The sequence below is a fragment of the Heloderma suspectum genome, chromosome 3 (genome assembly GCF_057233095.1).
Source record: "Heloderma suspectum isolate Gila_16-S chromosome 3, 16-S_ref, whole genome shotgun sequence".
In the NCBI taxonomy this organism is placed as follows: domain Eukaryota; kingdom Metazoa; phylum Chordata; class Lepidosauria; order Squamata; family Helodermatidae; genus Heloderma; species Heloderma suspectum.
The window spans coordinates 166737188-166760730 of record NC_139460.1 but is presented as its reverse complement, the minus strand read 5'-3'; the positions used below and the strand labels follow the sequence as shown (position 1 = coordinate 166760730).

Genomic DNA, 23543 nt, shown 5'->3' with positions numbered 1-23543 from the left:
ACTTACCTAATAAATAACACTTGAGACAGACACAAACAACAGCAAGAGAGTATTTTTTAAAAAATAGTGTGTAAAGGATGGGATTTGATTAAAATGATTAGTCTGGACTGGCATAAGGAAAGGTCACGCAAGCAAAATACGCAACCACTAACTCCACAAATACTTTAAGCTTTGCTGCCCCCAAGAGAGTCAACGAGCAAAGACCACTAAAACAGCTTCCAATATATTCCTTCCTACAACTTCCTTCCTCAGAGCACTATGACTGGAGAGCTTTGGTAAAATAATTCCCTGATTGTAAACTAGAGCTGTCAGTCACAAAACTACCCCCCACCCTTCCCCATACCTTATCTTTCTCTCCCCAGCCTGGTGTTATCCTTTTATGGAGAGCTTAGGGGAAGTTCAGAAACATATCAATTTGGCCAGGAAAAGTAAAAACAACAACAACAATCCTTACGAGGCTCCAAAGCAGATCTAAAGCTGCAATACAAATATCTCAAGAGCAGCCACTTTAACTCAGATTCATACTTCATCTGAAGTGAATGCACATCCTGGTGAGAAGGTAAGTAGGCATGAGTCATTCCTGTTGGATCAGGACACATGATACTATGGGGCTATAAATATTCCCATATAAAAATCCTACTAGTCATATGGTATGACCAGTAGAATTTTTATATGGGGTTATTTATATCCCCATAACATTCTGATCCAACAAGAAAACTATGTGCCCACTGCCTAGAAGCAGCTTCCCCATCCAACTTCCTTTGCTGGAAAGAGAATCGTGGAGATGGACTGATGGTAGATGAGCATCTGCCATGCAGCCTATGATCTCTTAGATCAGTGGTGGATATCAGACGCAGGGCCTTTTCACTGGTGGTCCTGCACCTGTGGAATTCCCTACCTGGAAAGATACACATGGTCCCCTTGGGGTTGTATTTTAAGATGACCTTGAAGCCTTTGAAAATGTGAGGATTCATGATACGCTGTTGTCTGCCTTATTTGCTGCTGCTCATTTAACTGGGGGGGGGGGAATTGGTTTATACATTGTTTATATCGTGTTATGTGATTTTATGAACGTTTTGCAAACTGCCCTGAAAGCGATGCCCTGAAGGTGAGTTAGAATCCTTGTAATACATAAATGTAATAAAGAAATGCAATGCACATTTGGATGAGAGACATCCCAGGGTGGACCTCACTTGCACTTGGTATGTGTAAGGGTGGCTTTTTCATCCCTGTGCATGCCCAGCCACCGTCTTGGAGGCTGTAGACATGTTGCTGTGCTCCACAAAGTTCGGATTAAGGCTTCACGTTAAAAATGAGAAATGACCTTTAAATCATAAAATATATATAATTGAAAAATAGTTTATTTTTAAGGGCAGCAAGCATATGGTTTCAAAGATATATAAGAATGCTATTACAATATTAAAGTGAGGCAAAACAAGCAAAAAACAATACGATTCATTGGGCAGAAGGATATTGCCAAACTAATTCCATTTGAAGGATAGAAATATATCCAGTTTTTGTATATGTTGACAATGATGATATAAGATAACTGTCGGAAGGTAACACTTAGATGGCACAGGTCACCAGGAAATCTCAGGATGTGCCTTAAAGTCAGACAGGGGGACTGCTTGAGACTGCCCCCATTCTTTGTACCAACCTCCCCCTTTATAGCATCCTGTCTCCCTTGATGTAGACATTGCAATTTGCTCTGCCCCCTCTGGAAAGCACACCACATAAGATGTCTTCAGTGCTCCTGCTATCCCTTTGCATCTGGTGTCTTCTTGTGCCATCCATTCATGCCAAAATTGCCTGGCTATGGAAAGGTCCTGTAGGTGTAGTTTCCCTCAGCCTTCATGACCTTTCCAATCAACATCCCAGCTTCCCATGACTGAATCTAAGAAATATCATTATAGACATTCATGCTCTCCCTGTATAAATGGTTTGGGGCCTATTATCTCCCTCAGTTATTGTCCATATGCTTTCTCAGGCAGGTCCCCTGTCTCGAGTTGTGCACCTTCTGTTGCACCCCGCTAAGCTCCTTCTGAACAAGATGAGGACATCGTGCTCTAATTCGGATATTAGCTTCCATGTCAGCCACTCTAACGGTTCCCCTGGTGACAGTAAGTTTGAATTTTCAATCAGTTCTCTGGCCTGGTGCTTCAAAATTTGTTTAGATGATTGTTTAGCGCAGGCCTAATGAGTGCAGTCAGGCTTGTAATGGGAAAAAGAGTCTGTTGAGCAGGCAGATCTCATGAGTTGGACGAGATTTTTCTGGCCTTTGGTTAGGCCTCAACAGGTTGGAAAATATTAGCTCTGGCCTGTGGGATGTGTTTTTTTGTTTTTGTTTTTGTTCAGTTCCCTTCCCTTTCACATTCTATTTGGATGCACCATTGTAAAATGAAACATATACCTATAATTTATCCTGCAATAATTTAAAAAAAGCACATGCCATCTGACTGATAGCAAACAATGAAGAGGATCCTCTAGATACTAACAGAGTTGATTTCAAGAATAAGTGACTTCCCTTTAAAATAAAATAAATGGTGTAAAATGTAAGTGCAAAATAATAATAAAATGCATATACAGAATATATTGGTTATGATTAAAATGACATGTCATATTTCTGCATAGTCACTCTGATCCAGCAAGGGAGGTTCACATGTATTAGCAGCCTTCTGGTGTATTGCCGATGCAGATATTCGGGATTATATATGTCCCCATCCACTTTGCAATTCAACTTACCGAAGCACTATTGAATTGGGAGGATGCACCTTTTGATTTGACTAGAAATACTTATCCAGATCCGGGACCACCAGCTGTCAGGTCTAACCAGTACATTTTAGGCTGCACTCCTAAGCACACTTACTAGGGAGCAGGTTCCACTGAACACAGTGGGACCTGGTTCCAAGTAAAAATGCATAAGATTACACTGCTTAACAGATTTAACATAGTACTGATGATAGCATATGATTTGGTACCAGTCTGCATAAGTTTTATTCCAGAATTTGAACAAATGGAACATGTGTTTTTTCTCCTCTTCCTCCTTCTTTGGAGTATCAGTAATTACTATTTTTTTAAAAAATATATATTTATATATATATAATAAACAATAAGAAAAATGTCACAGAAGGGTTTTAACTAAAATAAGAACAAAAGAGGCTTCTTTTACATCCACAACCATATTTATTCCATATAAATACATTTTAAAAAATCAGATATTGCAGCAGTCCTGTGACATTTGCCTGGGTGGTTCAAACAAATCAATAGCAAAATACAGCAATCAGTGAAGCAGACAAACTACCTTTATTGGCAGCCAAAAACAGTTAAGGCCCAACATCCTTCTGTGCTACCTTTCTTGCTGGCCTGTCCTTTTGCATCTCTAAGGGGTTCAGGTGAGCACAGGAGCTGAGGTCCCCTTCATGGAAGGGAGCTCCATCTCTGTTCACTTGTGCAGCCACCAGGCTGGCTCTCTGGACCAGCCCCTGCAACGAGACATTCCATCCTGCCATACCACCTCCAGATCAGTCTATAACCTGCTGGTGCCTCTGACTGACATCATTCTCAAGTGCTGCCAGCTGCTATCAAACCAGGTAGCCTGGAAGCAGTTAAGTGGCCCTATGGCTCCTGCTCGTGGGATCCCAAAATAGATTGAAGGGAGAAAAGAAGGTTGATAAAGCAAAACAGTGTTTGGAGATGAAAGAAAGCATGAATGAAAAAAATAATGGATGGGAATCTTTACCTAATTATTAAAACTAGCCTGACCCAAAATAGAAGACATTATTTTGTTGGAAACAAGGCCTGGTTATGTGAATCAGACCTTAAGCCAGGGTTACTTTGCATGAAGATTTCCCTTGGTTCAATATGTAATGTTCCTGTAACACAACTGAAAAATTAAAGGGATGATGAGAGAAGAGGAGGAATTTTTATAGTGGGCACCTGGCTACAACAGTGAGAGCTGGTGTCCATCCACATCAGCTGAAGGGGCGGGGAAGCTAGGGTCCTGGAGAGCCTGAATTGTCTCTTGAGCTCTTGCTGGGAGATCAGATGGGACTCAGGTATAGATGAAGCTGTTTGAAGAGGGTGAGCTCCAGCTAGAAGCCCTGCAGGAGGCGATGCCTGCAAAATGGATGCACGGATCTGCCAAGGTAAGTCTTGGCAAGGTTCTCCTTTTCCCACCAACAAGCTCATTCCATCCCAGTTTCATGTGAGGCTTTCCCCCACCCACCCACCCACCCACCCAGCAAAGAAATGTGTATATATTTTTGTGTGTGTTTTACCAACGTGTGTATTTTTTAATGCATAAACCCATTGACTAAAGCGTGTTTGTGTGCATTTTAGAAATGTATGCATTTTCAAATACACACATATTGCCAAACACTTTTTTTTTTTTTGCTTTGTGGAATGCACTTGGAAATCACTTATAGATTTCCAACCTCAAATTGTGTTCTGTACCATATTTGGTTCCAGGAGATGCAGATAGGGTAATTTTGCATTAAAATGTGAACCCAACAAATTTCTCACCCATCCTTAGCCTGCAAGCTCTGCTCTCTACTCGATTGCCATACTCCCTACTTGCCAGGGACAGTGGAGAACTAAAACAGGAGAGGCCTGAAACCTCACATGTACACATCCCTATCCAGGAGCTAATTGCCTTCACAGTTTTCATTAGGCAAATTCTAGTGCATCTGGAGAATTTTCAAGATCCTTATTTTATCAGATCCATACATACCCCTTTTCTGATTACAAGGACTGTTGGCAGTCAAAAGATACAACCTTGTAAAGCATACTGAATAAAGTGAGTTATGATCTGACATTGCTTGATTATGGTGAGTATGTGAAGAATAAAAGTTAACATACTGTGAGGGATATTTATTGCCATAAATTTAAAGGAGGGCATACAAAAGAGAAACTTTTTTTAAAAAAAGAAAAAAGACACCTCCATGATAAAATCAGAGCATCATTAGCATCTGCAAATCATATTTCCTGGAAGCCAGAACATTTGGAAAGTTAAAAGACTTCTTGATTAAGAGGTTTCTATATCCATACAATTTCTTCCATGGAAAGACTAATAAAAAAAGCTTAGGACAAAGCAAGTCGAGCAAATTGAGCAGTCTGTTAATTCTCATTTGATCTGATAGTGGAAGTTATGGAGATTAAATGTGTAGCACATTTTTGAAGTATACCTTAAAGTGGCAGGAACAAATTCAAGTTCTTTGAGCTGGCTTGAGTTGCTACCTCTTACCAATGGACAGCAAGAAAGAGCAGCGGTCATTCCTCCTGCTCATTCTGTTCCCAGTCCTTTAATCTCCCTTTTCTCACATCTGCAGTGGCAAACACGTCTCCAGGTGAGCCCCTCAAGGTGGGGGTGGGGGGTGGGGAGCAGATTACAGGATCAGAGAGGGAATGGCAAGAAGAATTACATCTACCTTCCCCCATGTGAAATTGGGAAATGTAAAGATATGTAGCTGGCATAAGAGGTGGAAACTTTAGAGCTGGCCCATGTTCTAAAACAGTCATCACATCCGTATAAAGTCCAAACCCTAACAGTTTAATGGGCACGAGTTTGACTGTCTTACTGGTTCACACATGATACCTGTAATCATCTACACTCTACACTGATTTGTAAATGTGAATGATCCACCTCAGTCCAAATCCCACCAAGGGAACATTCTGTCACCTCAAATGCAATGATTTTCAATAGAAGCCTTTTCCATATTCAGCTTCCAGGCATCAACTAATGAAAAGTCACCTGATGTAGATATCAACAGAAGAAAAATTCAAGGATGATAAGAATCTCAACAACTATGCAATTGATATGATGTTCACCTTAATGCTCTAAGGCAGGAGTCTTCAGTTTCTGTTATAGTAAAGCTATCATAACAAAAATGGAGTAGAATTGTGTTTTTCTCTTGAATGTGACTGTTGAACAAAGTCATCTGCTCTGAAGGAAGCTGGAGGAGATTGCATTAAATCAGCTTGGGCAACCTAGTGCCCTCCAAAAGATTTGGACTGCAATTCCCATCAGCCCTAGCCAGGATAGCCAATGGACTGAGATTATAGGAGTTAGTTCAAATCATCTGGAGGGTACCACATTGTCTACCTCTGCATTAGATCATTAAGTTGTTTACTGTTGTTGACCATCTCCCTGAGGAAAAATGTAAATGTAAAAGACAAATACATTTTTCCTGTGCCCACTGTTTTTGTCTTTTTCATCATTCTGTTGAATGTTGTGACCCCCCCCCCCAGTTTGATTTGATTAAGGCAGGGGAGGGCAACTTGTGGCCCTCCAGATGTTTTGGCCTACAATTCCCATCAACCCTAGACAGGATAGCCAATGGAGAGGAATGATGGAAGCCCTGCATTAAGGGCTACAGTATAGGAGACAGACAGATATGACCCGTGGGACTCAGTCCATGAGACAGTTCTCCATAAGCTCCATTAAAATGAATGGGAGCTGCATAAGAACAGTTCCGAACAAGAGCATAGGAGAAGAACAGCTCATTTGATTGGGTACCAATTAGAGATGTGGGCACCATCTGATTTTCCACCTTGAGCACCAACATATCTGGCCCTTTCCTAGGGTTCTAAAGAGTAAAATCTCACACACTAATCTCTAATAGTGGTCATATTTTAGTGGGTTTCTAAACCCAAATCCTATTTTTAATATCCATAAATGCCCTCATCTCTTGTATGTCTTTTATTGTGAACATGGACTCACATTGACTCTTTCTTTCTTTCTTTCTTTCTTTCAGGCTAACATTTGCTTGCTCCTGATGCCGCTCTAGTGTCAATCATGAAGTCAATGTCACGGCCCCTCACAGTCAATGTCACGGCCCCTCACAGCTGTCTCCCTCTTCGCCCATTCTGGCCCCTTTGGTTTTTTCCTTTGTGTATTTGATTTATTTTATTTGGGCATTCATGCCACTAATGTCCATCTTGTCTACACTGGGCACACTGGTTCTTTTTTAAGAATCTTCTGCCTCTGCCGGGTCTTCTTTTTTTTCTTCTTTCGTCCACGTCTCCTTGGGCCTCTGGGTTGAGGGGGGTGTACTGGCGATAGGCATCTGAAAGACGCTCCAAGTACGCTCTGGGGCCTCGGTGGCACCTTGCAGCACTTTAGACACTTTGGTCATATTAACTGACTTCTTCATACCTGCTTTCATGGCTTTTAACAGCAGGGTTTGATACTGGGTGAGGTGCTCTAGCCCCACTTGTGTTTTGGGATTTCAGCGGGGGGGGGGGGGTTACTTACAAGGAGACTTTATTGGGTAACTTACAGCACGCAGGCGTACTTAATGGTTGGATCAGACAGCTTCTCTGAACCACAAGCTATTGGGCTAAATGGGTTTTTATACCATACATGTTACCCATGAGGCAGCACAACACTAGCAAGCATTTTCAGCATAGGCTAGAAGTGTTTGGTTCTCAGGCACAGCTTCCTGTAAACAACTTCGCTTCCCAAAGTGCTTGATAACACTTTTATTTATTAGTATGGGAAGACAAATTTTTTCTCTTTCTTTTGCTTTCTTTTTCTTTGCTGATCTGCCTGTATTGCAGATCATGTTTCAAACTTTTTACATAAAACTTTCTGCTCCATGCACCAGCCTTGTCTCTTTATTTGTCTTTTTCAAGTTAAACTTACTTACTTAAACCTTTCTGCCTTACACTAGTCCCAATGACACACATTTGGGATAGGGTCTTTTTCTCCTTCTAGTTACATTTTCTTCATTTTAAAGAACTATTACATTATTGTGGCTACTTTACCCCAGGTAATAAGCTCCAGGCACAATCAGCTGCTTTTAATTTACCCTGGGGGCAACTATGGCCACGCTTCTTTTTTATAAATGTTTTTTCTTTGCCTCTTGCCTTTTCTTTTTTTTTTCTCTCTTCTCTATCTGTCTGCTACTTTCTCTATTCCTTCTTTTTTACTTGCTTTTGTCTTTTCTCTACTTGACTTTGTCTTTTCTCCTTGTCATCCATTGGGAACCACACTTAGTATCATTTGGAGTTGCAACTAACACTAATCTGCAAATATCACATATATTTTATGATATTTAAGAAATCATAAAATATACACAACAAACTTTTTCTGCAATTTAATACAGTGAATGGAAAACACTTCTTGCATGGTAAGGCATGATGGAGCAGATCCAGCAATCATACTGGTCTTCTGGCTGAAAGCTCAGGACCCATTAAAATCAAGGAACGGGCATACCCACACACGCAAAGAGTTCTAGGTCACCATTTTTGCATCGGCAACTCTATGCTGCATGAGTTCTGGCAGAAGGAAATCTAAAAGTTATAGATCAAACTCAGCCTGCTGTACACTGAGCTGACTACAAACACAGACACATGGTCCACAGCGATGAGAGTTCAAGTTTATCAAAAGCTTCACAGAACTGTCTATGGCAAGTCTTTGACAATTTAAAATTTCAGTCCATGTGCAGAGTGTCTCTAAAAAGCCCAGATGATGATGGAGGCAAACAGTGAAGGCTCTGGGCAATGAAGATGCGATGTTTCCAGCAAAGGCTCTCCACTTTTGCATCAGTTTAAAAAGGGAAAGTGTGGCCCTACACCCCTTCTGACAGACAAGGGCCTTTAACATTTTAGCAAGGCCTCTGTCTAAACAGAGCGGCACAGCTCAGCTCTCTAGCTATGATGCTTTAACTTGGGCAACTCCTCTGTAAATTTTATTTTACTTCTGTCAGGTTCTCTCACAGACATTTTAAAAACTTACTCTTTTTTTTTTTCTTTTCTAACCTGGTAGACGAAAGCACTGAAACACTGAGTGCCGAAACTCAGGACGCTGGGGGGTGATGGGCATCGCCTTATACTTGCATTTTTCAGGCAGCCATTAATCTTCAGGGAGGCGGTGGGGTGATTTGCAGGACTTCAAAGGCAAGCTTCTCAGTTTGTTTGTATTTGTAAATCCCAAGCTCAAAACAGGGCAACAATTAACTCTTTGCTTTGGCAGGGGCAACAAATAACTTGGGTCAGCTTTCTTCGCTGGGGTCTCAAACAGGAAAACAGTCTTAATTTAAAGTTGTAACATCACTGACAGCGTCAGCTAGCCAGCTACACAGATCTCATTGTTTTTTAAGACAGTTGCTCCAGTATCTTCTTTTCTTCTAAATCAGGTTGGGTCTCCCAGCTTACACAGTTTATTGCAGCTTCCAGGAGCATGGTAGTAGCGTGATTTTGGCTTGGCCAGGAACATGCTGTCTGGTTTCTCGGTCTCTTTAGCACACACACTTAGGCAGTGTAACACTGGACACTCAAATCAGTGAGATTTCTTCATTGCAGGGAATCCCATGGCAAAAGCTTAATGGTTACGCTCTTCAGAAATCATATAGCCGATGGTCAGTAGCTACAGGCTCTATGCAATTCTAACACTTTAGAATTAAAGTGTTCAAAGCTAAACACGGTTACCTTGACAGAGATCTTCAACATGGTCTCTCCGCTTCATTCTGCTTTGGGACATTCTTATGGCACACTTTTCACTCGAAGAGGGGTCTAGCCTCTGCTCCGGGGGCTGATTCTTCACCTTTATTTTCTATTTTGCCTTCATCTTCTGGGTCTTCATTTTCAGTTTCCATTTCTTAGGGATTTCATCTCAATTAGGCGAGGTGATGACGTTGCACAACTCAGAACGTTGTGGGCAATTTTCCTGCCCCCCCTCTCTCGGCGCGCTAGGCTAACAGCTACTTCTTCGGCCTTACACTCTCACGCTCCCACGCTTTGTTAAAAGCCAGACTGTCCTGCAACATTTTTCTAATTAACAGCCTCAGATCTTGTTCTTTTTTTTCCTCTCAGCTCGACCTTGAGCTTTTTGCTGTTTTCTCTTTCTATTCTGAATCTTTTTAAAAAAACCTTTTTCCTTCTTTGTTTGAGATACATCTCAAGGGGGTGCAAGGTTTGCTTCCCCCACCACCCATAGCCTCCCTCTTAAATTGAAGACAGACACAATTAGGGAATGGGAATTGGTCAGTGAGTAAGGGGTCTCACTGGCCGACACAAGAGGATTTTATATACCACACACTTTGCTACTGGCCTGGGCACCTGGACGGTCAACGGTATGCATCAGAAACCGCAGTAGCCACTCACACAATCATCATTCTCTCCACTGCATCCATATGTCCCTGCCACCCACTTTTCCCACTTTTTACCAGAGCGGAAAACGGCTTCCCCAGCTTCCTCAGCTTCCTACTGAGTACTGGCGTGCTGGGTACTGGCGCCCACTCGGGGGTGTGATCAGGCCCCCCTTCTACCCACAAGGAGTAGGTTCTTTTGTATACGTATACCACCAACACTGACCTTCTTCATAAGGCGGGGCCCTCTTTTTTACTGCCCAGTGGCCTTTCTCCCTAAAGGCGGGGCCCTCTTTTTCCCATATACTTGCCTTTCTCCTGAAGGCTTCCAATGTGGGTTTCAACTCAATTGCAGCTGCGATACAGGCAGGGCTCAAGTTCCTTCCTCCGCTTCCCAAGGTTCTCTTGCTGCTCACTACCGTTTGGGCGATCCCGGTGCAGGCTTTCTCCCATTCACTCGACAAAAAGGTCGGTGGCGCCAAGAAAGGGAGGCATGCGCCGAGCTCGTCCTCCTGGTGCGGCGATCAAGAGCAGGCAACTGCCACCTCTCTGTCTCAGAGCCTGCCACATCCGAGTCACGGCACCATTTATGTTGCAGAACTCAGAGTCAGAGAGACCACGGAGTGAAGGAAAAATAGATTCTTTAACGCGCGGGCTTAAGGCTGGAATCATTTCCAAAGAGCCAGAAGCCCCGATTTACATTAGCACATTGGTTTTATAGACATTGTGACACATATGAAACGGCTCCTCCTCCCCCTCCCGCATGGGGTTGCAATCCTCAACATTTCTTCTCTTAGCACTATTGTTTATAATACAAGAACTGGGTTATAGGGTAGCCATGATAAGGAGAGAACAGCAGAGAACAGCAGAGAACAAGATATACAACTGTATGACCTTTGACAAGATAAGGAATTCCTGTGTCTCGTCAGCTTACAACAATATATTCAAGGGAGAAAGAGCTCAGCAAGAACATGAAGCATGAGACTGCATGAGGCTACTTAGTCTGACCCCCAATATGGCTGCTACATCATAAGTGCTATGTAAACAGAAAAAAAATGGTATTGAGTTTCAAAGTTTTTGTTTTTAGTTTTTCCCACCATGAAAGCTTAACACAGAACAATCTTTTTTGTGGGAGTGCCCATAGGGGGTGCCCAGACAGCTGGGTGGGTAGGCAGATAAATGCACCCTCTTCAACATTTCACAGATGAAAATAGGAACACTCTGGTACTTAAAACAAAACAAAGTAAGCTGTGCAGATCCTTAACATTTCCAAAATCTACCATCAAGCAACATCACTTTTTTTAGGACCAGTACAGATGCACAAAATTATGGGCAAGCTTTGGAAATCTCCAGATCTCTTCACCAGGCAAGATGTTACAAAAAGCAGGTTTGGGGCTAGGGAAAGAAGAAAAAATAGGCTGACTTGGTGTTGGAAGTCATGAAGTCTGCATATAGTGAGAGTCTTAAGATGGAGTGCAAGAAGAGGAAGAGACTTAAATGGGTTAGGCTGTACTGGGTGTCATCCAGGTTACACCTAGAATTATTGGGACAAACATGTAGTGGCGGATCCAGTAATTCCTGGGATTTGTCAGCAACTTTATGTGAAACACACAGGTTCTTAGGTAGGCAGAGAACAAAAGTAAAGATAAACAAAGCAGTGTTTTTGGGTGTTGCACTAGGTAAAAAAAAGAAAAAAAACCCATAGAAGCCAAATCGTAATGTTCAGATTCTCACACAGAAGCTTCTTCTCTCCCCACCGCCCGCATTGACAGATTACTGGTGGTTATTCTCTGTCAGTTGTCTTTGCTTCGGAAGCTGCAGCAAGGTGTGCAGTCAACTTACCCTAATGGTTTCCTGTCTTAACAAGTTAAGAAAGTTTAATACCATGTGTGATCTCCCAATGGATGGTGTTGCGTTTGCCATAAAAGAGCTTCAACTCAAACACATTCAGGAATATTTACTATTGGTTGGAGGGAGATAGAAAGGAAAGCAGTGTCCTAGCATTTTATGTTCAAAAAACAAAAGGAAAGATTAACATAATTAATTTTAAGTATGTTTATCCTGCTCCTCAGACAAAAAGGCTCTCTGTCTTATAAGTGTTGAGATGGGTTCAATTCACTTCGCAAGAGCCCTGTTTTGATTCGGTCACCTCCCGAATTTTAGCCTAGAAAGGCAGGTTATACATTTTTATATAGATCAGGTGTGGAAAACTTTTGGGAGGTCCAGGGGCCCTTCCCCCCCCCCATGGGTCACACCTACCCCCTATGGTGCCATATATATGTGTGTATGTGTGCTGTACCATATGTGTATGTGTGCTGTATGTATGTGTTTGTGTGTGTGTGTGTGTATATATATATACACATACACACACACACATATATATATATATATATATATATATATATATATATGGTGTTCTGAGTAGCTACAGAGCGCCAGAAGGGTAAAAAAGGCTTCGAAATAGCTGCTTTGGATGATATTATGTTAAAAAACCCCACAATTTTGAGGGAAGTGGGGGCGACAGTCACCACATGTTGCCCACCCCGATATAGATAAATCAAATAGAAACACCAGTGCATTGTGTATACCCACACTAAAACAATCTCCTCCCAAAAGCCAGCCCTGATTTGGGGGCCCTCCTGTTCATTCTACTCAGTAGGGCCCTGGAGATCTGCCCTGAAGTCCTACCATGATGGCACCACTGCTAAAAGCAAAAATATGATCAGAGACAGTGAATTACCAAGGACAAGGAACCAAAAAAATAGGCACTGTCCCTTGTAAATAAAGACAACTGGAACTTATGTAAATAGGGCAGCTTCTTAGGAAGAATTATGTTCTGATGGGACAAGCTGGGAGCAAAGGAGGAAGAAACAGGGATCTTTTGAAAGCCAGTCTCTACAAGACAATTATTATTACTGTGTGATCTGCGCTGCAGTTTTCTCTCATAATGAGGATTATTTTGTGTGCCTGGAGCTTGTTGCAGGCATGTAATTCATATAAATGGACTTCACTATGGCTTGATCATAACTTAACATATGTTTATGACCCATGTAAAATGGCCCTGGGACTATCTAGGCAAATTAAAGGTGTAATTCTCAGTTACCTTCCCCTTTGGTGAGTCAGAAAACATTTTCAAGGCTAGTATGGCACTGCTCTCAACACAGTAAGCACTTCCTGCTAAAGACCATTATTGTCCAAATATTGTATAAAGCCAATGAGATGGCTTGTAGGAAACAGTTGGAGATTAGACTGTACCAGACAAATGTTGGCAGGCATTCAGCATTCTCAGAGTTTTATTTACATAACATCCATCTGCAGTATCATTCACAATGGTCACCTTAGGATGGAACTATATGTTATGCCTGACATGGGGCTATCACTGAAAATGGCATCCCTGTGTGAAGTCCTCCCCTCCCCTCCCCTCCCCTCCCCCCACATAACATGGACAATCACAAACCCTATGTCCTGATATAAATTAAGTATGGTGTAGAGAAAGTGGATAGAGAGAGATCCTTTTCTACCTCTCTCACAGTGCTAGAACCAGGGCTCATCCAAATGAAGCTGAATAGTAGGAGATTCAAGACAGACAAAAGGAAGTACTTCATGCTGTATCACAAAGCACACAGTTAAGATGTAATGATGGCCACCAATTTATATAGCTTGAAAGGGGATTAGACAAATAAATGGAGGGTTACGTTAGTAGTTAAGATGGCTATAAGTATATGCTATCTCCAGGCAGCAGGCCTCTGAATAGCAGTTCCTGGGAACAGCAGTTGGAGAGGGCTATTGCCCTCATATCTTCCTTTGACATCTGGTTGGCCACTGTGGGAAACAGGAAGCTGGTGTGCAGCTGAGCTGCTTTTCCTGTGCAAATATGGTCCAGAATGTGCTATGTAAATTATGGTATATGATGACATAGCAGAAGAAAAATTCCTCTGCAGCCTTGTAAAACTGTAAGTTAGCCCCCTCCTTCTTCACTCAAAGATTTAGTCTTTCCTTCCTTTGGGGAGGGTTTTTGCCCCTAATCTCCTACCCCAAACTTTGTAAGAGGGGGGATGAATTTTCTGTTCAAGACTACTGCAAAGGAGGCGCAGTTAGCATCATCATCAGATCCTGAGCTAGTAAACGAGACCATCAGTTCCTAGTAAGCCATAACAGGCTGTTTTGGGTAATCCTGTCTTCACTACATCAATGCCTTAGGGCAGTTTCAGCCCTACCATTAGGCAAAGTGAGGTGGTTGCCTCAGGCAACAATTACTGGGAGGCAGGCAGCAGCAAGGTGTCAGAGGAGACAACAGTGTGCCACATGGCCTACCTTGTGACACCTAAATGAGCATGTTACTTTCAGGCATGGTGGAAGATGTTGTCACATTGTCAGTATTGAAGAAAGGTTCAACTGCCTGTCCAGTCAAATTTTTTACTTGGAATGGGAGGGGATATCATCTTATTCTTTGGCTCAGGCAACAACATATATTGAACTCACCCTGCCTCAGGGTGCTTACCAATGTCCAGTATTGGTGGACATTGCTTGCACCTGCTCTGAATCTGCCACTTGGAACCTTTTTACATAGGGAAAACCTTACACCAAATCAAGCCAATTCTTAACCCAACAGAAACAATAGTGCAGGGTAGGCAAATAAAATAAACAAAAACCAACTTCCTTCCTGTGGACAGTATTAGATGGGAACTGAAAATTCCTTCTTTGCCCTACTGGTAATGAATCAATCATGCACTGCTAAAGGTCAGGTGTTTCAACAAGGTGCTGGTACTGTACTCAAGGCAGGGTTGCTTTAAATGGGCTCAACCATGACTACTTCTGATTGGTCATACTGCTAAAGCAAGGCAGCCATACTGCTAAAGCAAGACTGAAGGTCCATCCCTGTCAGGTGAAGGGGACTTTCCCTTTGAGGAGACACTTCTGGCCCCCAGGAGTGTCATTGTCTCAAGCGACAGGCCAGTAGGGTTCCAGCTGAGAAGGAGTGCTCACATGCAAAGAAGGACTTCTTAGTAGAAAGGGACTCCTCATGATTAAGGCTCTGACCAGAGATCTCTAATGTACTGCAGCTGGGCTCTGGGTGGGGCTTAGCAGGCCCTGGTGTTAAAAGCCTTCAGTGTCTGCCTAGCCAGTGCTGGAACAACATCATTCTATCAGCCCCAGTGCCTTGTACTCTGATTTTTTGACCTTGTATGATTGTCCCTCTATGCTACTGACCCTTGGACTCCTTCTTGACTCTGCTTCTGGATTGGGTGACATATCTGACTTCCTAACAGTGTTTTGGCCTCTGCCTGCTAGCTTGACCACTCCTGCCTTAACCTGAACCCACCAGACTGAAACTTGTGTGCTAGAACCTTTGGCTACTTCATTACTGTGCTTCTTGGTTAGCCCCTTCACTCAGAGTCTGCTGCAGCCAATGTAGGACAACAGTTTTCACATTCAAGTGAACTTAACACAGTCACCAAGTTTTGGATTTGGGCATATATTTATCATTCACTTCTGGGTTGTGTCCAATGTTAGCCTTACTTAAAGCAGATCCATTGAAATGAATGGGATTTGTAGGATTAACACTGGACACCACCCTCTGTATTGCTTTTATCACTCTGTTATATTAGTTTTCTTTATTCTGGAAATACAAGTGAACCAAACTATACTGTAGGTGGTGATAGCATCATGCTGGGGGTGTGGGAGTCTCTTCCAGAAGGAAGACTGGAGTGGATGTTCTCCACTCTTTAGGGTCATTGCAGTCAATTGTTCAAGATGGAGTGGCAGTTGTGCCTTCAGTAGGACCTGGAGTCTTGAGTGTAACAGGTAGGAGGTTCTTCTTTAGTGACCAGGCAAGGCCAAGCTCCTAGTATTTATCTTCTTCTGGCCAATCAATGGTCCTCATACTACCTGCCAATCACAACATATTGATATTGTATGCACCAATTTTGTGCTCTCTGGATGTTTTGAATGACACCTCCTATCAGCCTGAGTCTGTGTGGCTGATGGCCAGGGTTGATGGGAGGTGTAGTACAAAACACATGGAGGGCACAAGGATGAAGGAGGCTAGTATATATGTATTTCTTTCTGTGTTTGAGGAGGATGGTGAGGTTTGGAAATACACATTTGTGAATAGTTCACTAGGCTCAGGCTCAGCTCCATCCTTACTCTGGAAGGATCTTAGGAACAAAGGTGTGGTCGTCCCCCCGCCCCCGTGCTTCTGTAGCATAGTTTAGCTTGACAGTCCACATTTTCATTGTTTTGTAATTATACCAGTAAGGACAAATAACTGAACACATCAAGTTAGCAGGGGGAGGCTTGGCACAGTGTTAGCTTTTTGTTCCTTCGGTCCTTTTCCAGGGTTTATTTTATAGCTCTGAAGACAGTCTGTGCTTTTGTTGTTTTCGATAAGATTTAAATATTATTGAAAACCCATTAGTAACAGAGACACTTTTCATCGCTCTAAAAAGTTGGCTGGATTTATGTGGAGCAGGTCCTCAACATGTGACACAGGGACTTCTATCCATTGCATTAGTCATACAATAAGTGCTGTTGAAATTTAGAAATATATTTACAGTGTGCACAGTGAAAATGGTGGCTAGCACAATGGAAGGGAAAAGCTCTTTCAGATGTAGGATATTACCTAAGGAAAAGAAAATATAATGGTAGAATTTATGCCAGGTTTTCCATGAGGCAGAATTTCAAATATCATCTGTTCAAGGTGATTTTACTTCTTTGAGTGCTACCACCATCACTAATACGGACCTTGAATTAAATTAATAGCCTTGGGCTGATGCTGGATGCATACACATTGTGTGGTCACTCGTGTTCACGTAATTGTACTCAGAGGTTCACTTTGAATTTCAGTTCCAATTATTATTGCAGACATTTTATAGGTAACCTAAAAGGTACCTGCTTTTCCATGCATTATTGGAATAACTATGAAGCAGAATTAGGAATGTGCCAGCAGAAGGCTCAAAGGGAAGTCTACACTATGGAAAAACACTAAATGTAGAGGGATAGTTTATAGTATCTCATTATCTTGGTCATCAGCAAGTCCTTGCATATAAACGTTAGGGGAAGAGCCAGCTGGAAGGACTAGGTTTTCCTCCTCCTAGAAGTGGAGCGCCAGCTAACGTAATAAAGTGATCTATTTCAGCAGCTGAGCCATAGGTAAGAAGAGTAAATCAAGCAACCAGTGGCGTGAAGCCCTAAACACCTCTGGAAAGATGGAGAACAGAGGATATAAGGCACTAAAATGCTTTATCTTGCTTGCCACCTAGTATAAATGCTTTGAGTTAGATTTAACACTTTAATATTTATTGGCACGTTAGCACCAGGCTACGAAAAGCATACAAAGCTGTCTGTGGCTACTGTTCTGCTGAGGGGAAAGCCTGCTGGATCTCGTTGGGATTTTCCCCAAAGCAGAGATTAATGCAGAGCTTAAGTATTCCGCTTGGATACTTTCCGGAAGGAACAAAAAGAACATGCGGCCGCTGTTGAAAACGCTAACTCCCAAGAATTCTCCCACCTCCATCATGTCTCCTTCAGCTAACCCTTTGCCCTGACTTCACATGGTGATGTGCATTTCCCCCTCCCAGTGGCAGCCACTGATGTGGAAGAGCATTAACTGAACCACTAGTCCACGAGGTAAAGCCACCAGTTATCATAGTGTGGCAATAGTGTGCCAGTCCATTTCCGGGCCCGATTCAAAGTGCTGGTGTTAACATTCAAAGCCCTTAACGGCTTGGGGCCAGGTTACCTGAAGGATCGCCTCCTCCCATATGTGCCTGCCCGGACCTTAAGATCATCATCAGCGGCCCTTCTCCGTGAGCCCCTGCCAAAGGAAGTGAGGTGGGTGGCTACTAGGAGGAGGGCTTTTTCTGCTGTGGCACCCCGGCTCTGGAATGAGCTCCCCAGTGGGGTTCGCCTGGCACCTACATTGTATTCCTTTCGGCGCCAGGTGAAGACCTTTTTATTTTCCCAGGCATTTTAGCATTTTAGCTTTCTAAATTTTTATCTTTGCTGTTTTAAATCTGTATTTTAAACTCCTGTACTGCTGCTAGGTTTTATTGTGGTTGTATTGTTATATTGTGGTTTTAATGTTCTATATATTTTAAATTGTTTTATTGTGTGTTGTTTGGTTTTAATTTTTGTGAACCGCCCAGAGAGCTTCGGCTATTGGGCGGTATAGAAATAAATAAATAAATAAATAAATAGTGGAGGAGGGGCCTTCCCACCCTTCATTGCTAGGCTGCGGCAGTGGAAGAAGATGGTGCCACAGCATGCACCATGCAAATGCATGGCTGCTGAGCGGACAGACGCCCCAGATGAGATAATTATCCTGCATGTGTGCTGTGTGCTTGTTCAATACTGGCTGCGGTATCTCCATCTCCACCTGTTGTCTCCCAGCAATGAAAGGTATGGTTGGAAAGGCCCTTCCCTCCTCATGGCAGCTGGTGGGCTCATCTGGCACATTGCCTCACCAGCCACCATGGAGGTGGAGAACAGATAGGGAAACGCAAATCATGATGATGTCAGCCCCATGCTCTTGGTAACGTGTAGTTTCATATCTTGCCTAGTAAAATAGCCATTTTAGACATTTTAAAAAAGATTGAATTTTAGTAATTACAGATTATGTTCTGTTGAGAGTAGGGATGGCGGAGAATTTCTCCCCGAAACTTCGGGGGGCTGAGCGCCAACGTGTTCAGCCCCCCGAACAAGTTTCGGGGAGAAATCCTCCGCACCCCCCCCTCGGGACGGGACTTACCTTTTGCGAATGTCCCTCCCGGTGGCTGGTCCGGCCGGCGGTTCAGCGGGTGTTCGAGCGAGGCAGGAGCAGCAGCCGGTCTTTCGACCGGCTGCCGCCGCCGCCATTGTAATGAAAGAAAAAAAAAAAACGCCCCCTGATAGGCTACGTGACGATTCATGTAGCCTATCACGGCTAGATTTGCAAAGTCAGCCGTGATAGGCTACGTGAATCGTCACGTAGCCTATCACGGGTGACTTAAAAAAGAGTGTACGGATAATGGCGGCCCCCATAGGGAGCCGCCATTCCTGTTCCTTATTTGGTGGCTGTAGTCTACGTAAATGTTTACGTAGACTACGGCGAAAATAAGGGCAACGCTACTTGCGCTTTTTTTACGCGCTTTTTTTTTTTTAAAGTCACCCGTGATAGGCTACGTGACGATTCACGTAGCCTATCATGGCTGACTTTGTAGATCTAGCCGTGATAGGCTACGTGAATCGTCACGTAGCCTATCAGGGGGCGTTTTTTTTGTTTTTTTTTTACTTTCGCGTTCGCGGCCGGGCGAGGCGGGAAGCCTCCCCCCCGGCCTGAATTTCGGCCGGGCGAGGCGGGAAGCCTCCCCCCCCGGCCTGAACTTCGCGGGGGGAGCAGCGAAGCGCCTCCCCCCCACTGCGAACGGCCTTCGACGACAGGTAAGTGACTTTCGTCCACCCCTAGTTGAGAGGTGGTGAAGAAGTCGCTTTTTCTAGTGACAAAATGTTGTGGTTTAAGAGCTGGGGAAATGAGATCTCCCCACAGTAGTAGTGGAGATTAATACTGAATTATTATTTTTCCCAGATATGTTCATATGCCTTGATTACATCTAGGTAAATTAAAGTCAGGAAAATAATCCAGCCCACTTTAAGCATTTTAAAGTTCCATCTATTGCAACTGAAGAGTTAAGCAAGTGCTTCAATCTTTGCCGTTGAACTTTGTTTAAATATGACTGAATTTTCCCTGCTCCCCCCACTTTTTAGCACTATACTTGCATGAAGCCGTTAGTATAATATCCGATTTGCATGTACTTAAATGGTGCCAGCCATGCTGCGGGATCAATAGCATTGCTGTGATATCCTGATGCTTCATATAATGGAGGAAGATCATTGTCACCACCTCTTCAACAATTAATGGGATACAAAGATGTCGTATTAAATTATGAGCAGGCAGTTTGCAAACCTTACCTGGAGTCTGTCAGTTGCTCATTTTTAAAATCTAAAGAAGTGAAAGAAAGAGAGCTCGTAATACAAAAACGGAGGGACCTTGCATTGGGGGTGAGCCACTTGTGGCCCTCCAGATGTTTTGGCGTTCAATTCCCATCAGCCCTAATCAGCATAGCCAGTGGTGAGGGATGATGGGAGTTGTAGGCTAAAACAAATTGCCTTTCTGCAGAGAGACCAAAGAGAGGAAGATGCAATATAAGAGATCTAACACGTTGAAGGTTTCAGTGCCAATGGCCCTTGGGAACTTGGTACAGCAGGGTCCTTTCCATAAGACCCTGTTATTGAACTTTGTCAATAAATTTGATAAGTTTTGAAAGAGGCTTGAGTGTGTGTGTGGGGGGGGAGGGGGGGAGTTCCTGCTGAAATTTCATCTGAAGTGAAGTTTGAGCGGGATTCCTACCAGGTAAACCATCAGAGTGTGTCTGAGGGCAGCCGAAATACTTTAATAAGACAAGTGAAATTCTCCATGTTATTATAACATTTGGCAAAAAGTGAAACATGAAGTGGATTTGGGGTCTTCTTTATCACGTTGAAGCAGCTGATGAATTAGGAGGTCTTCTCTCATCCAAACTACTGTAATGCACTCTACATGGGGTTACCATTGAAGATGGTTCAGAAGCTGCAGCTGGTGCAGAACGTGGCAGCTCGCCTGATTAAAGGCAGCCGCCGGCGTGATCACTAGGGATGTACAAAAGTCACTTACCTTTCCATGGATTATGTTGATGGTGGGGGGGAAAGCATTCCGTCCCTCCCTCCCGGAAGCCTCGAGGGGGGGAGGCGCTCCGTTCCTCCCCCCCGGAATCCTCCACGGCTGCCTGTGCTCCACGGCAGCTCCGCGGAGCAGCTGGCCAGGCCCAGCCAGGCCAGAGCCATCTGCAGCCAGATTTCCAGCCACGGAGGGCTCTGGGAAAAACAAACAAACCGCGTATGCAAATGGCGGCGGCTACAGCCGCCGCCATTTGCGTTCCTTATTTTTGGCCATCTTAATCTACGTAAATATTTACGTAGACTATGACGGCGAAAATAAAGGGGAATGCAAATAGCGTAGCGGGCGCTATTTGCATCCCTTTTTGATTCACTGTTTTAGCCTACGTATTTTTTTTTAAACCCAGCCATGATAGGCTACGTAAATCTTTACGTAGCCTATCACGTCGTTGTTGTTGTTTTTTTGTTTTACAAGACTGCAAATGGCGGCAGTGGCAGCCAGTTGGAAGACCAGCCACCGCCGGAGCCGCCCAGAACATCCGCCCCAGGTAAGTCGCGTCCCAGGGGGGATCCGCAGGGGTGGCAGGCCATTCCGCCACAGAGTTTGGGGGGCCGAATGCACTGGCATTCGGCCTCACCAAGATCCGTGGCGGAATTCTCTGACATTCCTAGTGATCACACCACTGCAGTGCTGAAGGAGTTGCACTGGTTACCAGTTGTTTTCCGGGCCAAATTCAAGGTGTTGTTTTTGACCTTTAAAACACTATATGGTTCCGGCCCAGCCTGTCGTAAGGAGCGCCTCCAGCAACAGCAGACAGGCCGCTTAACAAGATCAGCCTCGGATGGCCTTCTCTCTGTCCCATCAGCCAGGACAGCTAGGCTGGTGAGGACAAGGGAGAGGGCCTTCTCTGTGGTGGCCCCCACTCTGTGGAACTCCCTCCCTAGGGAACTCTGCCATGTCCCCTCTTTAATGAGCTTCTGCCACGCATTAAAAATGAGGTTGTTCAGGCAGGCATTTGGGGTGGGTTAGGGTATTTTTAGAAATATGATGTTTTAAAGTAGAATGTTATGGTTTTAAAACTGTTGTATTGTTGTACATTGCCCAGAGTGGCCAGGTGACTGGCCGGATGGGCGATTAAGAAATTCAATACATACATTTTGTTGTTGTTGTTCAGTCGTTAAGTTGTGTCCGACTCTTCGTGACCCCATGGACCATAGCACGCCAGGCCTTCCTGTCCTCGGCTCTCTCCCGGAGCGTGCTCAAGTTCATATTCATTGCATTGGTGATGCTATCTAGCCATCTCATCCTCTGCCGTCCCCTTCTCCTTTTGCCTTCAATCTTTCTCAGCATCAGGGTCTTTTCCAGTGACTTTTCTCTTCACATTAGGTGGCCAAAATATTTGAGCTTCAGCTTCAGTATCTGTCATAAATAGGAGGGAAACAGGAAAAAAAATGGTTCTGATAAGACTCTTGAATGTTTTATTGGGAAGGGGGTGGAGGCTGCATACATCTATTGTTCTGAAGTAAGGATATAAAGACATAAAAAGAGCCATGCTGAATAACAACAAAGGGCTACCTGGTCCAGCATTGTGTGCACACACAGTGATCAGAAATGGGATACTTTATGTGGTACTTTCTATAAAAGTTAGCAAAGAATTGGCTGGCACAAATTGTAACCCATCAAGCTGAACCCTGCCCACCACCCATGTATGGAATTTAGGGATGTGCAAACCCACCACCATCTGGGTTCTCTGGGAGCCTGCCCCGCCCCTGTCCCCACTCACCAGTCCCCAGACCATGCTCAAGCCCCTCCCTCACTTGGCAAGCAGCCCACACTCAGCCCAGCACCACCATGGTCACCAGTTTTTGAAAAATAAAATTGCAATCACAAAAATGTAGATATTTACATATGCATGAAAATGCACATTTTTGCAAATACGTATATTTGCGTATGCATGAAAATGTGCATTTTTTCAAGAATGTGCATTTTCATGGATACACAATTATGCACATTTGCAAAATGCGCATCTCTACATATGCGAATATGTGCATTCACAAAATGTGCATTTTGGGGCATACACAAATATGCACATTTTGCAATCACCATTTTATTTTTCGAAAATGGCAACCATGGAGCTCGACAAGACCACTGGTGTGCATGTGGGCTACTCACCAAGCATGGGCGAGCGAGAGAGGGGATCAGCAAGCAGGGCGTGGGGCTGCGAGCAGCGGGGGTTCCTCCAGATTCCCAGACAGAATTGGGCTCCTGCTCTACCCCTAATGGAATTAAGTCTGCCAGATTCTTGACAACTCCAACAGTTTTTGCTGTCCCAGACAGACAAGATGTAGAACTTTATTAAATGTTGGTGGCCGCCACACATTCAATTCAGTGGTGGCCGGTGACTCCAGTTCCAGAGGGGCTGTGATTCCATTCATTGTTTTAGTTGCCACCAGCCAAAGCTGTAATGGTGTTATCTAAGGTGCTGAAAAGTGCTATCCGGGGTGCTGATCCCCAAAATGGGTTCAGACCTTGGATAGCCCATTAGAGTTTTGGTTGGTGGTAACTAAAACCCTGAATGGAATCACAGCCATTCTGGAACTGGAGTCACCAGCTGCTACTGATTCAGTTGTCGGGTCAGGAATTGTGTACAGGCTTGCTTTGGGAAGACAAACTTGAATTCCTGCTGCACATGATGCTATGAGAAGCTGGTAGGTCTTAGAGCAAAGGAATATCTGGCAGAAGAGGGGGAAAAATGGCTACAT

At 43.8% G+C, this 23543-nt stretch overlaps 2 long non-coding RNA genes across 2 annotated transcripts in view; one reads left to right on the top strand and one right to left on the bottom strand.

The window, feature by feature from the left end:
* Positions 1 to 9864, bottom strand: part of LOC146350395 (uncharacterized) — a 29121-nt gene extending 19257 nt beyond the window's left edge. The window contains exon 1 of the long non-coding RNA XR_014789273.1: positions 9430 to 9864. This is a non-coding gene — a long non-coding RNA (uncharacterized LOC146350395). The remainder of the gene's footprint in view (positions 1 to 9429) is intronic.
* LOC146350394 (uncharacterized) overlaps positions 430 to 23543 on the top strand; it is a 58170-nt gene continuing 35056 nt past the window's right edge. The window contains exons 1-2 of the long non-coding RNA XR_014789274.1: positions 430 to 559; positions 1988 to 2120. This is a non-coding gene — a long non-coding RNA (uncharacterized LOC146350394). The remainder of the gene's footprint in view (positions 560 to 1987; positions 2121 to 23543) is intronic.